The sequence below is a fragment of the Aethina tumida genome, chromosome 4 (genome assembly GCF_024364675.1).
Source record: "Aethina tumida isolate Nest 87 chromosome 4, icAetTumi1.1, whole genome shotgun sequence".
Lineage (NCBI taxonomy): Eukaryota > Metazoa > Arthropoda > Insecta > Coleoptera > Nitidulidae > Aethina > Aethina tumida.
In genome coordinates, this window is record NC_065438.1 from 17,363,251 (window position 1) to 17,379,049 (window position 15,799).

At 26.1% G+C, this 15,799-nt stretch overlaps 1 protein-coding gene across 1 annotated transcript in view; it reads left to right on the forward strand.

Moving 5' to 3' along the window:
* LOC109601972 (leucine-rich repeats and immunoglobulin-like domains protein 1) overlaps positions 1-15,799 on the forward strand; it is a 121,925-nt gene that overhangs the window by 26,331 nt on the left and 79,795 nt on the right. Inside the window, exon 2 of the mRNA XM_049966451.1 lies at positions 9,302-9,324. The gene's annotated coding sequence lies outside the window, so the exon portion shown is untranslated. The remainder of the gene's footprint in view (positions 1-9,301; positions 9,325-15,799) is intronic.

Genomic DNA, 15,799 nt, shown 5'->3' on the forward strand with positions numbered 1-15,799 from the left:
AAAAATTTAAAAATGAGAATATTTATTTTACAATAAAAAAATATTTAATTTAATTTAATTTACAAAAGATAATAAAATATTGAGTTTAAATTAAAAGACAATTGAAGTAATTAACAAATTAGAAAAAAAAAAAATAAAATATTTAACTTAATTTAAATTAAAAAAATCAATTAAATTTAAAAAATAATAAAATTTAATTTAAAATTAAAATATTTAATTTAATTTAAATAAATAATTAAAATATATAATTTGAAATTTAAAAAACTATAAAATTTAATTCAAATTAAAAAAATAATAAAAAATTTAATTTAAATTACAAAAAATTAGAATATTTAATTTAAATTGAACAACAATTATAATATAAAATATTTATTTTAATAAAAAAAATAAACAAAATATTTAATTACAAATTAAAAATGTTGTAAGATATTTAATTATATTTAAAAAAAAGCAATTAAATATTTAAAATATAAAAAAATAAAATATGCAATAATTAAAATATTTATTCTATAATAATAAAAAAATAATTTAAATTACAAAAAATAATAAAATATTTAATTTAAATTAAAAGACAATTAAAGTATTTAATTCTAATTAAAAAAAAAATAATAAAATATTTAACTTAAATTAAAAATATTTAATTTAAATTAAAAAAAATTAAAATATTTAGTTTAAAATTTAAAATTTAAAAAAGAATAAAATTTAATTCAAATTAAAAAAATAATAATTTAAATTACAAAAAATTAGAATATGTAATTTAAAATAATAAAAAAATAGATATTTAAAAATATATATATATATATATATATATATATATATATATATATATATATATTTATTGTAAATTAATACATTATTATATATATATATGTATTTATTGTAAATTAACCAAACAAATAATAAGAAATTTAATTTAAAGTAAACAACAATCATAATATTTAATTCAAATTTAATAATAAAATATTAATGATTTAAAATTAAAATATTTATTTTAATAAAAAAAAAATAAACAAAATATTTAATTACAATTAAAAATATTATAAGATATTTAATTAGATTAAAAAAAAACAATTAACTATTTAATTTAAAATTAAAGTAATAATAAAAATATTAAAATATTTAATATAAATAAAAAAATAATAAAAAATAATTAATCTAATTAAAAAAAATAATAAGATATTTAAGTTAAAAAATTAAATATTTAATTTAATTAAAAAAAAAATATATAATAATTTGTATTTTATTTTTTATTTAAACTTAAATATATAATAAAATGTTTTAAGTAAATTAAATATAAATATATTTAGCAGTTCAGCAATTTTTCTGTGTTTAAAAATTATAAAAAATGTATACAAATCATTGGTAAAGTTGTGTTCCTTTTGATAAACTCAGTTTAGACGCATTGGTTTAGGATCTGTTTACGTCTATATGGATTAGTGTGAAGTAATAATAAAATTTATTGTGTTTATACGATCAGATTTATGGAGCGTAGTTTAAGACAGACGAGATTTAATTAATGTAAAAGTCAAAAAATGTTTTTATCTCTATTTTAGGTGAAATCCAACACGCTGAAGAACTGAAGCAATATCGTAAATTAAAAATTTCCCATTTCAGTCCCTTAACGGCACTACAGAATTAAATTTAGTTAATTAAAATAAGACCGTAAAGTTTTATTAAGATTACCTAATTACTGTGTCTCCAATTAATTAACGGACGTAATGTTGACAATCAAAAAAAAAATCTTTCTGCAATAATAGTAATGATAATCCTGCAACTACAGTAGAAAAGTGGAATTCGTATAATGTTGTAAACTATGCACACACATTATAACAAGTGCATGTTTCAAGGAGCACAATTTATATGTTTGCACTGCATTAACAAAATATTTACCTTTTATGCGGCGTTAATTAACGTTGCAGGAAAATTATCCATATGACTACTGCAAGCTTAACACTATAGATTCACCATTTATATTCTATACATAATACAAACGTTGAATTAAATTTATTACCGTGCATGCACACAAAGATGAAGTGTCTACTCATTTCAGTCGGAACTTTAGGCAAAACAGGAGTCTTAATTAAATGTGTCTGGAACTGGATAAATGTGGAAACGTCGTCGGCGATATCTTCCCCCAAAAAGTTACTCTCGTCGAGTGGAAAACGCGATTTATCAACTAACAGGTCACCAAAGCTATTTTTTATTATTTCCGGGTGCATTGTGTGCTGCTGAGACTGGTCGTCGCATTAATCTAAATCAGAACGTCAGTTATCATGGTTTTAATATTATATTATAATGAAGGTGGAAGATTTATTATTTTTTTAATAGGAACGGTCACTTTTGTGAAATTATTTTCAGAAAGGGATGAAGCTTGGATGTAATAAGAGATCTTGTTATAAATTGTCGTCTGTTTTCGCTTTTGATGTCGAAAGATTGTTGGAAGATCAAATGGAGCTGAGCATTGTAACATACATATTTAATTATAATTACTCAATGTCAGTCTCAAAATGAAACGTTTCATCTTTAGATTTAATTATATATAATGACAAGTTACGTTATATATTTTTTTTTATAAATTTAATTAAATATTTTATATATATTTTTTTAATTGCAATTAAATATTTAGTTTATTTTTTTATTAAAATAAATATTTTAATTTTAAATTATTAATATTTTATTGTTATTTTTTTATTTTGAATTAAATATTTTAATTATTTTTTTAAATTAAATTAAATATTTTATATTTGAATTAAATATTTCAATTCACTTTATTTTAATTTAAATTACATATTTTATTATTTCTTATAATATAAATCAAATATTTTATTATTATTTTTAAATTTTAATTAAATATAACACATATAGATAATAGAGATAAAAACATTCTTAGACTTCTACATTAATTAAATCTCGTCTTATTTAAACTACACCCCATAAATCTGATCGTATAAACACAATAAATTTTATTATTACTTCACACTAATCCAAATAGATGTAATTAAATCCCAAACCAATACATTTTAAGTAATGTTATCAAGTGGAACACATATTTAAATACGTACAAGTAAGATGTGACCTTATGTCACAAGTTGTACATCAAACTGTTCAACAAAATGTATAACAAACTGTCTAACAAATTGTATAACAATTTTTCTAACAAGTTATACTAAGAATTGTATAAGTTATAATATGAATTTTACAAGTTGTACAACGAATTATTCAATAAATTATTTTACAAATAATCAATAAGTTGTCCAACAAATTGTCTGACAAGTAGTATCAAGAAATTGTATAATAAAATATTAAATGAATTGTCCAACAAGTTTTACACCAAACTGTCCAATAATAATACAAATTATGCACCGAACTGACCAACAATGGTACAAGTTGTACATCAAACTGTCCAACAAAATGTATAACAAACTGTTTAACAAATTATACAACAATCTTTCCAACAAGTTGTACTAAGATTTGTATAAGTTATAATATGAATTGTACAAGATGTACAATGAATTATTCAATATATTGTACAACAAATAATCAACAAGTTGTCCAACAAATTATCTAACAAGTTATATCAAGAAATTGTACAACAAATTGTTCAATGAATTGTCCAACAAGTTTTACACCAAACTGTCCAACAATAATACAAAATATACACCGAACTGACCAACAATGGTACAAATTGTACATCAAACTGTTCAACAAAATGTATAACAAACTATCTAACAAATTGTACAACAATCTTTCCAATAAGTTGTACTAAGAAGTGTATAAGTTATAATATGAATTGTACAAGTTGTACAACGAATTATTCAATAAATTGTTCAACAAATAATCAACACATATAGATAATAGAGATAAAAACATTCTTAGACTTCTACATTAATTAAATCTCGTCTTATTTAAACTACACCCCATAAATCTGATCGTATAAACACAATAAATTTTATTATTACTTCACACTAATCCAAATAGATGTAATCAAATCCCAAACCAATACATTTTAAGTGATGTTATCAAGTGGAACACATATTTAAATACGTACAAGTAAGATGTGACCTTATGATAAATCCGTTTTCCATCCAGTATCTTGTCATCAACTCCTCGCCGTACTTTCAGAGGAATAAATGACCGGTAATATATTCATGGGAATTAGAAATAAGACTCCGGATGAAATTTATGTGAAGCACGATTTGGTGCCGGTACAAAAAAAAAAGTCAATTAAAACGATGGAGCAGATGTACGTCTGGAAATAAATTATTTTTTAATTGGAATTATAAATCTGGTTTCGGGAACAAAAGGGCTGCTGCATCCACGGAATTTTATTCACTGTAACCAATTTGTTCGACACTAATTAGTGGCCGCGATCACAAAGAACAACACACCCGGAGTCGGTGATTTTCCTTGTTGATTTATCGGCGTTATTAGTAGGTAAATATTGTTCTAAATTAACTTATTTATGTGAAGCCATGGACGCCTGAATAAACTATTTATATTATATATTTATGTACAGTTTTATGTGGACTATAAATTTCAATTTTGTATTTTATAAGGCCCGCCAAAAGTCGTTAAGACACGCTGTTACCCCGGAACGTATTAACTCGTTATAGGTTTGGAGACACGTACTCACACTGACCTATATTTTTAAAAGGAGTAATAAACCTGAAAATTTACATGAGCCTGTTAATATTCTGTGATGGGGTAATTCTATTTTTTTGCAGCTAAAATAAAATTGCATTATTGTCTGACTTCCGTGTGCCACTCCACGTCGTTGCCAAAAAACAAAATTGAAACTAACTTTTTACGTACGTGTGTAAAAACCGAGGTTTTATTAGATTTGGTCTGGAAGTTTCCTAGACCGTACTAAAATAGGATTATTTTGAATAAAATTAGCAGGATTCTCTAGTGAACGAAATAATGAAATTCAACGTCCTGAGTCTCATACACATATTTAGTGCTGAACGAACGAGGAAAAGAACACCCTTGTTATAAGCATAAATTAATGCTTCTACAAACTAGTTTTCGTCGCATCTCGTGTTTTAAACTTTTTCTATTCCAGATTCAATAAGTTTTTGTAATAAGTAACAGTTAATCCTTACAAAATTACTTTTGATCCTCATCTCATAATAAATTGTACAATAAACTGTTCAATATTCCTTTTTATTGTACAATTCAACTATACAATAATTTATACTACAAATAGAACAACAAACTATACAGTCAATTGTTTCTTAGAAGATTGTCCAACAAATTGTACAACAATTTGTCCAATGAGTAGTTCATGTTACAAAAAAACTGTCCAACAATAAATTGTATAACAAATTATACAACTTGTTGTTATATAACAAACTTTCCAGCAAGTTACGTTAAAATTGTAAAAATTTCAAGAAATTATATAAAAATGAAATGAATTGTTCAACAGTTGTACTATCAATAGTACAAACTATACACCAAACTGTCCAACAAGTTGTATAACAAACTGTTCAAAAACATTCCAGTTATACTGAGAATTCTACAAGTTATAATATGAATTGAACAAGTTGTACAATAAATTATTCAATAAATTGTATAACAAATAATCAACAAATTATCCAACAAATTGTCTAAAAAGTTGTTTAAAAAATTGAACAACAAACTATTCAATGAATTGTTCATCGAGTTGTATACCAAACTATCCAACAATGGTACAAGTTGTACATCAAACTGTTCAACAAAATGTATAACAAACTGTCTAACAAATTGTATAACAATTTTTCCAACAAGTTGTACTAAGAATTGTATAAGTTATAACATGAATTGTACAATTTGTACAACGAATTATTCAATACATTGTTCTACAAATAATTAACAAGTGGTCCAACAAATTGTCTAACAAGTTGTATTAAGAAATTGTACGATAAATATTCAATGAATTGTCCAACAAGTTTTACACCAAACTGTCCAACAATAATACAAATTATACACCGAACTGACCAACAATGGTACAAGTTGTACATCAAACTGTCCAACAAAATGTATAACAAACTGTTTAACAAATTGTACAACAATCTTTCCAACAAGTTGAACTAAGATTTGTATAAGTTATAATATGAATTGTACAATTTGTACAACGAATTATTCAATAAATTGTTCTACAAATAATTAGCAAGTTGTCCAACAAATTATATAACAAGTTATATCAAGGAATTGTACAATAAATTGTTCAATGAATTGTCCAACAAGTTTTACACCAAACTGTCCAACAATAATACATAATATACACCGGACTGACAAACAATGGTACAAGTTGTATATCAAACTGTTCAACAAAATGTATAACAAACAGTCTAACAAATTGTACAATAATCTTTCCAACAAGTTGTACTAAGAATTTTATAGTTATATTATGAATTGTACAAGTTGTACAACGAATTATTCAATAAACTGTTCAACAAATAATCAATAAGTTGTCCAACAAATTGTCTAACAAGTTGTATCAAGAAATTGTACAATAAAATGTTCAATGAGTTATCCAACAAGTTTTACACCAAATTGTCCAACAATAATACAAATTATACACCGAATTGACCAACAATGGTACAAGTTGTACATCAAACTGTCCAACAAAATGTATAACAAACTGTCTAACAAATTGTACAACAATTTTTCCAACAAGTTGTACTAAGAATTATATAAGTTATATTATGAATTGTACAAGTTGTACAACGAATTATTCAATAAACTGTTCAACAAATAATTAACAAGTTGTCCAACAAATTGTCTAACAAGTTGTATCAAGAAATTGTACAGTAAAATGTTCTATGAATTGTTAAACAAATTTTACGCCAAACTATCCAACAATACAAATTATACACCGAACTGACCAACAATGGTACAAGCTGTATATCAAACTGTCCAACAAAATGTGTAACAAACAGTCTAACAAATTGTACAACAATCTTTCCGACAAGTTGTACTAAGAATTGTATAAGTTATAATATGCATTGTACAAGTTGTACAACGAATTATTCAATAAATTGTACAACAAATAATCAACAAGTTGGTCAACAAATTATCTAACAAGTTAAGTCAAGAAATTGTAAAATAAAATGTTCAATGAATTGTCCAACAAGTTTTACACCAAACTGTCAAACAATAATACAAATTATTCACCGAACTGACCAACAATGGTACAAGTTGTACATCAAACTGTCCGACAAAATATATAACAAACTATATAACAAATTGTACAACAAACTTTCCAACAAGTTATGCTAAGAATTGTGTAAGTTATAATATGAATTGTACAAGTTGTACAACGAATTATTCAATAAATTGTACAACAAATAATCAACAAGTTGGTCAACAAATTATCTAACAAATTATATCAAGAAATTATACAATAAATTGTTCAATGAATTGTTCAACTAGTTTTACTCGAAACTGTCCAACAATAATACAAATTGTACACCGAAGTGACCAATAATGGTACAAGTTGTACGTCAAACTGTTCGACAAAATATATAACAAACTGTCTAACAAATTGTACAACAATCTTTCCAACAAGTTGTACTAAGATTTGTATAAGTTATAATGTGAATTGTACAAGTTGTACAACGAATTATTCAATAAAGTGTACAACAAATAATCAACAAGTTGTCAAACAAATTATCTAACAAGTTATATCAAGAAATTGTACATTAAAATATTCAATGAATTGTCCAACAAGTTTTACACCAAACTGTCCAACAATAATACAAATTATACACCGAAATGACCAACAATGGTACAAGTTGTACATCAAACTGTCCAACAAAATATATAACAAACTATCTAACAAATTGTACAACAAACTTTTCAACAAGTTATACTAAGAATTGTATAAGTTATAATATGAATTGTACAAGTTGTACAACGAATTATTCAATAAATTGTACACCAAACTGTCCATCTGATATAAGCTGAACATCAAACTATCTAACAAATTATACAACAAATTCCATAACAAACTGTCTTACTTGTATATTTGTCTGACTTCTGCCACTTCGCACCCATGACCAAAAAACTAAATTAAAACATTTTACGTATGTGTATAAAAACGCTAGTTTTATTAGTCTCTCTTGGCTACTAAAATAGGATTATTTTGAATAAAATTATAAGCAATTTCTAGTGAACGGTAAAATGAAATTCTACGTCCTGACTCTCATACACATATTTAGTGTTAACGTCACGAGGAAAAGAACATCCTTATTATAGACATAAATTAAGCTTCTACAAACTAGTTTTCGTCGCATCCCGTGTCTTAAACTTTTTCTCCTTTAAATTCAATAATAAGCTTGTAATAAGTAAAAGTCAATGTTTAAAAATTACTTTTCATCCTGTCAAATAAGTGCATTTATTTAAGCCCTTAATGGACTTGAAGCAGTTGCCATAAAAACTCGTTGTTCAACAACGTAAAACCCAATAAGTTATGCATTCAAACACACTTTAAGTTCAGACTTATTATGGAGTTCGAAAAACTTCTCTTTGTGTTACCTTAACAACCGATTCCTGCTTTCAATTTGTATCTTAAGCCATTTTTTCAGCACACTCGGGCGTCCAAATAAATAGACAATAAATCAAAGCACTTACGGACGGAGAAAAAGAAACCGCTTTGAAAACAAATGGAAAACCCAATAAGTTTCGCATTCAAACACACTTTAACTTATGGAGTTTACTAGAAATTGACGTGTAAATTTTCTCACAAAGGCAAACCCGTTGAACCGGCACCGAATCGATGTTTTTAGGGCGACAGCTCCAAAAATATTGTGCGGGAATCACTAAATTTCCTGAAAAAATGCGACAGTAAATTGTGTTTTCTTTGTCTTGGTCGTCACCTTCGTCGGGGCATTGTTTGCCGGCGATAAATATTTGTCAAAAAATAGATGCATTTTAAAAAGCCAATCACAATTTTCGATTAATACATTTCAATGGTGCCTTGATGTATTCTAATGGTATTAAAATGTATTCTACAATTATGGGCTGTCGGAAAAATTTATCGTTAAAGCCGTCCTTTCCTCCCGCCCGATTCTATTAAACTCGGTAGGTATTACGTTTTCAAAGTTGGACTTCATCCATACACTACCTAACATTACCATATTAATTTCGGGAACACGGTTTTATTTATGGTAATCACTTAGACACGGTTATTAACTTGTTATTAAGATGGCTTAATATGCAGTCTGGTGAACCAGAGGAAGGAACTGGAATATGAATTTTTACGTGTTTCGTTCGGGCTGCTTTTACAAGATAATAAATAACAGTCCCTCTTTTGTTTCAGGAAATTGTCGTCGGCAAAGAAAGGTAAGTTTTCCATTACCGAACATTTAGATTGTTTGCTTTCCATTATGATGTCACATTACGTTCAAATCCGGAGCAATTCTTTTTCAAATTAATTACTTATTCAATAAGACGTCTGAATTTGATTTTTTTAGATAGGACTCCTTATTAAAATAATAATGTTTGATGTTGGATAATTTTTCTTGATTAAACATGATTTTAATTTAAATTAAACCGATTTTTATGTCTTTTAGCGTGCTCAAAGGAAATGATTTTCTTTAATGGATATTAGTTCCGGAAAGCTAACAGAAATTCCTTCATAATATTGGAAACTGCATCAAGAGAGTGTCTGAACTTTCGGGTCCTCTTCATCTAAAAGTGTCTATTTCACGGAAATGAAATTGAAAATTACTCACCAAGTAATATAAAATATTAGATTAGACTTTTGAATTTGAAATGACGAAATTGTAGCAAGGTGCAGGAAATTGATATGCCAGCTCTAGTTAATTCTCTAAACTTCAGTGCACGTCTTGTGAAGTGGATAATTTGAATTATTTCTAAAGTTAGAATACTAATCTTGTAACAAATATATTTTCAAAATGTGTTTTAATAAGATGTAGAAATTAAATAAAATTGTATCAACAGAGCACTTTTAAATGAGTGATTAAAGCACTTTGGAAAATTAAAAAAACAAATTAGACTAGAAACTTCTTCTCTCATCTCTTCTTATCTCCTCTCATCTCCTTTCATCTCCTCTCATCTCCTCTTATCTTCTTTCATCTTCTCTCCTCTCTTCTCTTCTCTTATCTTCCCTTCTCTTCTCTTCTCTTTACTTGTCTTTTTCTCTCTTCTCTTTCCTTCTTTTGATTTTTGTAATCTCTCTTCTAATCTCTTATCATCTTCTCTGATCTCCTCTTATCTTCTTTCATTATCTCTCATCTCTTATCTTTTTTCATCTCCTTTCATCTCCTCTTATCTTCTTTCATCTTCTCTCATCTCCTTTCATCTCCTCTTATCTCCTCTCATCTCCTCTCATCTCCTCTCATCTTCTTTCATCTCCTCTCATCTCCTTTCATCTCCTCTCATCTCCTCTTATCTTCTTTCATCTCCTCTCATCTCCTTTCATCTCCTCTCATCTCCTCTTATCTTCTTTCATCTCCTCTCATTTTCTCCCTTATTTTTCCTCTCTTCCTTCTCTTCTCTCTTCTCCTCTCTTCTCTTCTCTTTTCTTCTCTTTTCTTCTCTTCTATCATCTTATCTTATCTTCTCTTCTCCTCTCCTCTCTTCTCGTCTCTTGTCTTCTTGGACTTATAGCAATAAAATCTTCAGAACAAAATTTTCTGTGAGGCGTTTTAGGGAGATAAACTACAGATAAGTTAGGAACGAACCGAATAAAATGTGTTCAAATTCACAAAAGGCGATTTTTGGAAATAAAAATGTTACAGGATTTAAAATGTTATAAGTATATTAAAAGTAAAATAAATTAAATAGCTCGGTCCTCTTAATCAATTCCAATTGAGACATCCATATGAAATAACACGTTGATTAATTAAACGGACAGGAAAAAAAACCGCACAAAAGAGTAAGTAAAAGTGTCCATTTGCAGGCTACAATTTAATTCGGGAATTGTGAAAGGGGACGCCGTCGGACGTCCCGAATTGTGGTTTCCTTTCTGGATGGATTTCTGCAAGATTAATAGATTTGAAATGAACCTGAGGCCGGCATTTTCTTTGGCCAGGTTCCTGGATCGGACCGTCCTCCGACGACATACAACGAAAATATGCCGTTTAATTAATTAGACTTTTACAAGGCTGAATAATGCACGTTTCCAATTTAATTAGATGTGGGCTTCTCACGTTAATGATTGAGGAACGTTTTGTATTACGTGGAACAAACCGGGGACGTTATGAATAGAAAATACCTATTAATTTTGTTCCCTCTAGATAAATATATCGCATTAAATGTAACGTGATTATTATACGTGGTTTAAATCATTGTAATGGACTAATAAACATTAATATGCCCATAATTTATCGCCACGGGCACTAAATTTGACTTGATTAAGTTTATACGTATTATAGAATTGTGGACGATTAAAAACCAAGTCCGTTGCTCAAAGACTAAAATTGTCTTGAAGAGTATCTCTTAAACGTTCCAGTATTCGTATTCTTAAACCACCACAGGATTTATTTAAGCAATTCACTAATCTCGGTGCAATTTAAAATAATTTCCCCTTTTTGTTTCGTTAAATTCTTCGATATGAACGGGAGGAATAATTGTAAGATTCAATTGGCGAAGTTTCCAAGTTAAGTCGTGCTCTATATTCAAAAATTTTGTATTAATAATTCCCGTTCCCAGCCCGGAAGGATCGTTAGATAAAACAGCAATTCACGAAAGAGGGATATTCGAATGAGCATCTGGGGAATTTATTTATCGTTTAACAATTTAAATGTTTTCTTAAGGGGGCCGGGTAGAGACGGAAATCGGTAGATGAAATATACCTATATTATCGCTCATAGGTAGAACAACATTAGAAATTTGCATTTGTCTTGAAAAAAGTGTACGTTTAAATATCTATGTAATATAATTAACATAGTTTATTAGTGGGTTTAGTTAGGTATTTATTAATATTTGACATAATATTCAAGAGTCAAAAGTAGAACAACTATAAAATAAAACAACCTTACTTACATTTAGCATTCTTTTCTTTTGTTAAAATCTTTCAAATTGGTCAAATAAAAGTTTGGAACAGAGTTCAGTATTAAAATTTTACATAAACTTATTATAAATGTATATACAAGCATTAAATTTCCATTTTATATATTATAATCATATACTTTTTACTATATATAATATCATTCATCATCATCATCATCATTTGCTAAATTATCACAATAAAAAATTATAAAAACGTCAATCTATAAAAGTTAAATCTATTTAATTTGAATTCTAATAATAAAAAAATTATTTTAAAATATTAATTAGTTTATATAATTACTTTTTGTTACAATATTTTATTTAATATAAATAAAACATATATTCGAAATACATACTTGAATCTAAATTGAAATTAAAAAAGAAAATAATAATTGTTACTATAGATTTTATTAATATGCTTCTCAACCATCAAAAATCGCAAATTTTCCTTTCCCCTATTTAAAACTGCAATTCTAAGAAATGATAATTGAAAACGCTTCAGATGTAATTTGAATTATATTAATCAGACCTATATATTAATAAAAGCCACATTTTAAAATATCTAAATATATTTAAGTACATTGTTATTCTTTAACTAGTTATAATGACATAAATATAAGAAATAAATACTATAATATATGATAAAAATATTAATTGTCACTGCAAATCTTGGAATAAATCTGCTGCTGTTATTTTGAACTATATTGGTAAAACAAATAAATATAAAATTTTATGATTTCAAATTAACAATTTTTATTATTTTATTTATTGTGGTTAATTTTAAAAAATATATTTATAAAAAACAATAATTGTTATTTAGTACAATAGCAAAAATATCGACGTAACAGAGTTCAATCAAAAGAAACTTAGGACACCTCAAAATATATTCGTCAAAATTAATTCAATAAATATATTCTTAAAAATTGTCGAAAAATAAAAAAAGGCACAGACATGTTAAATAATTTAATAATTTAACTAATTTATTTGCATGTAATTTTAATTATATTAATCAAACCTATACATTAATAAAAAACAATTTTAAAATATCAAATTACATTTAAACATATTAATAAGTCTAAATTAATTAAATAATTAATTAATTGTTTAAATATGTTACGGTACATTAGTTAGTCTATAATTAGTTATAATGAAGTAAATATAAGAAATACTTACTTGAATATATAATAAGAATATTGATTGACACTGCGAATCCTATTCAGATGCTTCTCAGATATCAAAAATCGCAAAATTTCCCCTTCTCCTATCCAAAACTGTATCTGTGAGAAATAACAATTGAAAGTGTCGGCCACGCAAATTTTCACAGCCTACTAAATCGGCGCATAAACCGATTGCTACTTTCGTTCTTTTCCAACACTCGTGAATATATATTTCTTTCTTTTTCACTCTTACGGGAACAAACGCAAAATTGGAATTTATAAAAATCTAGAAAATTGTGTCTTCGTACATGATTAAAAATTTAATTATTTATAATTATAAATATAAAAACCATAGGTTGTATATAGGAAAATTGTTTCTGTTTAACATACCCAAAATTTCTTCAAATTTTCATTCATAATTTCGATGTTAAAATCACACAATTTGGACAGAAAAATCTTGCAACAATGCAAGACAAATTCGAACAATATTAATAAAAAATGAAACTAAAAACAAAAAATAATAATTGTTATAGCAAACCTCGTACCTGCAAATGCTTCTCAAATTTCAAAATACGTAAATATTCCCCTTCTCTTGTCTAAAAGGGCGATCCTGAGAAAAAACAATTGAACACGCCGGCCACACAAATATGCACAGCTCACTTAGGTGGCGCATCCGCCGATTACTATTTTCGTCTTTGTCAGACACTCGCGAAGATGTATTTCTTTCTCCTTCACTCTTGCGGGGACTAATGCAAATTTGAAAAATGTTGAAAATCCAAATGAAGGCACGGGTCACGTCTTATTCTAACCAAAATCAAAAATTCGTTCGTTCATCGTCGGTTTAAACCGGTTCACGCGATTCCTGGAAAATATATATCAAGGTATGAATTAGTTAATTTATTTGCATTATAAAAATTATATTTTAAAATGAATTCATTCATTAGTACCAATTATTTCAAATAAAATAACACAATTCGATTAATGGAAACACTACAAGACACACATTCATCAAAATTAATTTGATAATGTAATTTATTCACATATAATTTGAATTATATATTAATAAAAACTACATTTTAAAATATCAAATTACATTAAAGCATATTAATTGTTCTAAATTAATTAATTAATTGTTTAAATATGTTATAATTAGTTAAAATATCACAAATATAAGAAATACATACCTGAATATATGATAAAAATATTAATTGTCACTGCGAATCCTATTCAAATGTTTCTCGGGCATCAAAAATATAATAATAAATATAACAAATATATAATAATAAATATAAAAACTGTAAGTAGTAAACAAATTTTTTACGTAAATATAAAAAAATATTCTTTATAATATTTTATTAACTAAAATGATATTTAGATGTATTTAAATAATAAAAAAGGTATTTGCAACAATTATAACTATACAAATATGCTTTAAATGAAAGTAATTCCTACACTTACCTAAATATGTATTAATAAAACATTCAAAATATCGTCAACTTTTCATAAATTCTTTCACTAAATTCACACAAGTTAATAAAAAGGAACATAGAATACCACAGGACACATTTACTAATTTAGCACAATAAAAACACGAGAAAATATAGAAAAACCGAATAAATAACGAGGACTCGTCGTACTCTCATCAAAATCGAAAATCGTTTGAAATGCAAAAATTCGTCAGTTCACCGTCGACCAATAGAAATGCAGGCGGATTAAACCAGTTTTTGCGATTCCTGGAAACAATACGTGCATCTGGGGTGCACTTAACTTATTTCAATTCAATTTGAAAAAATATAATTTAAAATTTTTATTTTATTTATGGAGGTTAGCTAATCAGTTTAATTAATTACAAAATAAGTAAATATAATAATACTAATATCAATTAGTCTTAAAATGAAATTAAACATTAATTAATTTAGTTTAATCATTTTTAATAACAAATCAAATTTAATAACATTCAGTTTATTTACAATGAATATGGAATAAATTAATAAAAACAATATTTTAAATTAAGAAATTACATTTAAATACATTAATTAATTTTTGTTGCTGCATACTTAATTTATTTGCATATAATCCATATGATAAAGTCAAAATTATATTTTGAAATGTAAATTTAAATTTCTAGTTTATATTCATTAGTCCAAAATAATTTTAAACTATTATAAAAAATATAAGTTTTAACTTTATCAGTTGTCAGCAAATCAAGTTTATGGCTAAATTCTAAAATATGAGTTTATAAATGTAAATTTAAGATGTATTTCTTTCTCCTTCACTCTTGCGGGAACTAATGCAAATTTGAAAAATGTTGAAAATCCAAGTGAAGACACAGGTCAAGTCTTATTCTAACCAAAATCAAAAATTCGTTCGTTCATCCTCGGTTTAAACCGGTTCATGCGATTCCTGGAAAATATACATCAAGGTATGAATTAGTTAATTTATTTGCATTACAAAAATTATATTTTAAAATAAATTCAGTCATTAGTATCAATTACTTCATCAAAGTTAATCTAATAAAAAGAATCTTAAAGATTGTCGAAGAATCGAGAAAAAATGAATGATATATATGTTAAATAATTTGATAATTTGTAATTTATTCACAAGTTATTTGAATTTTATTAATCAGACCTATATATTAATAAAAA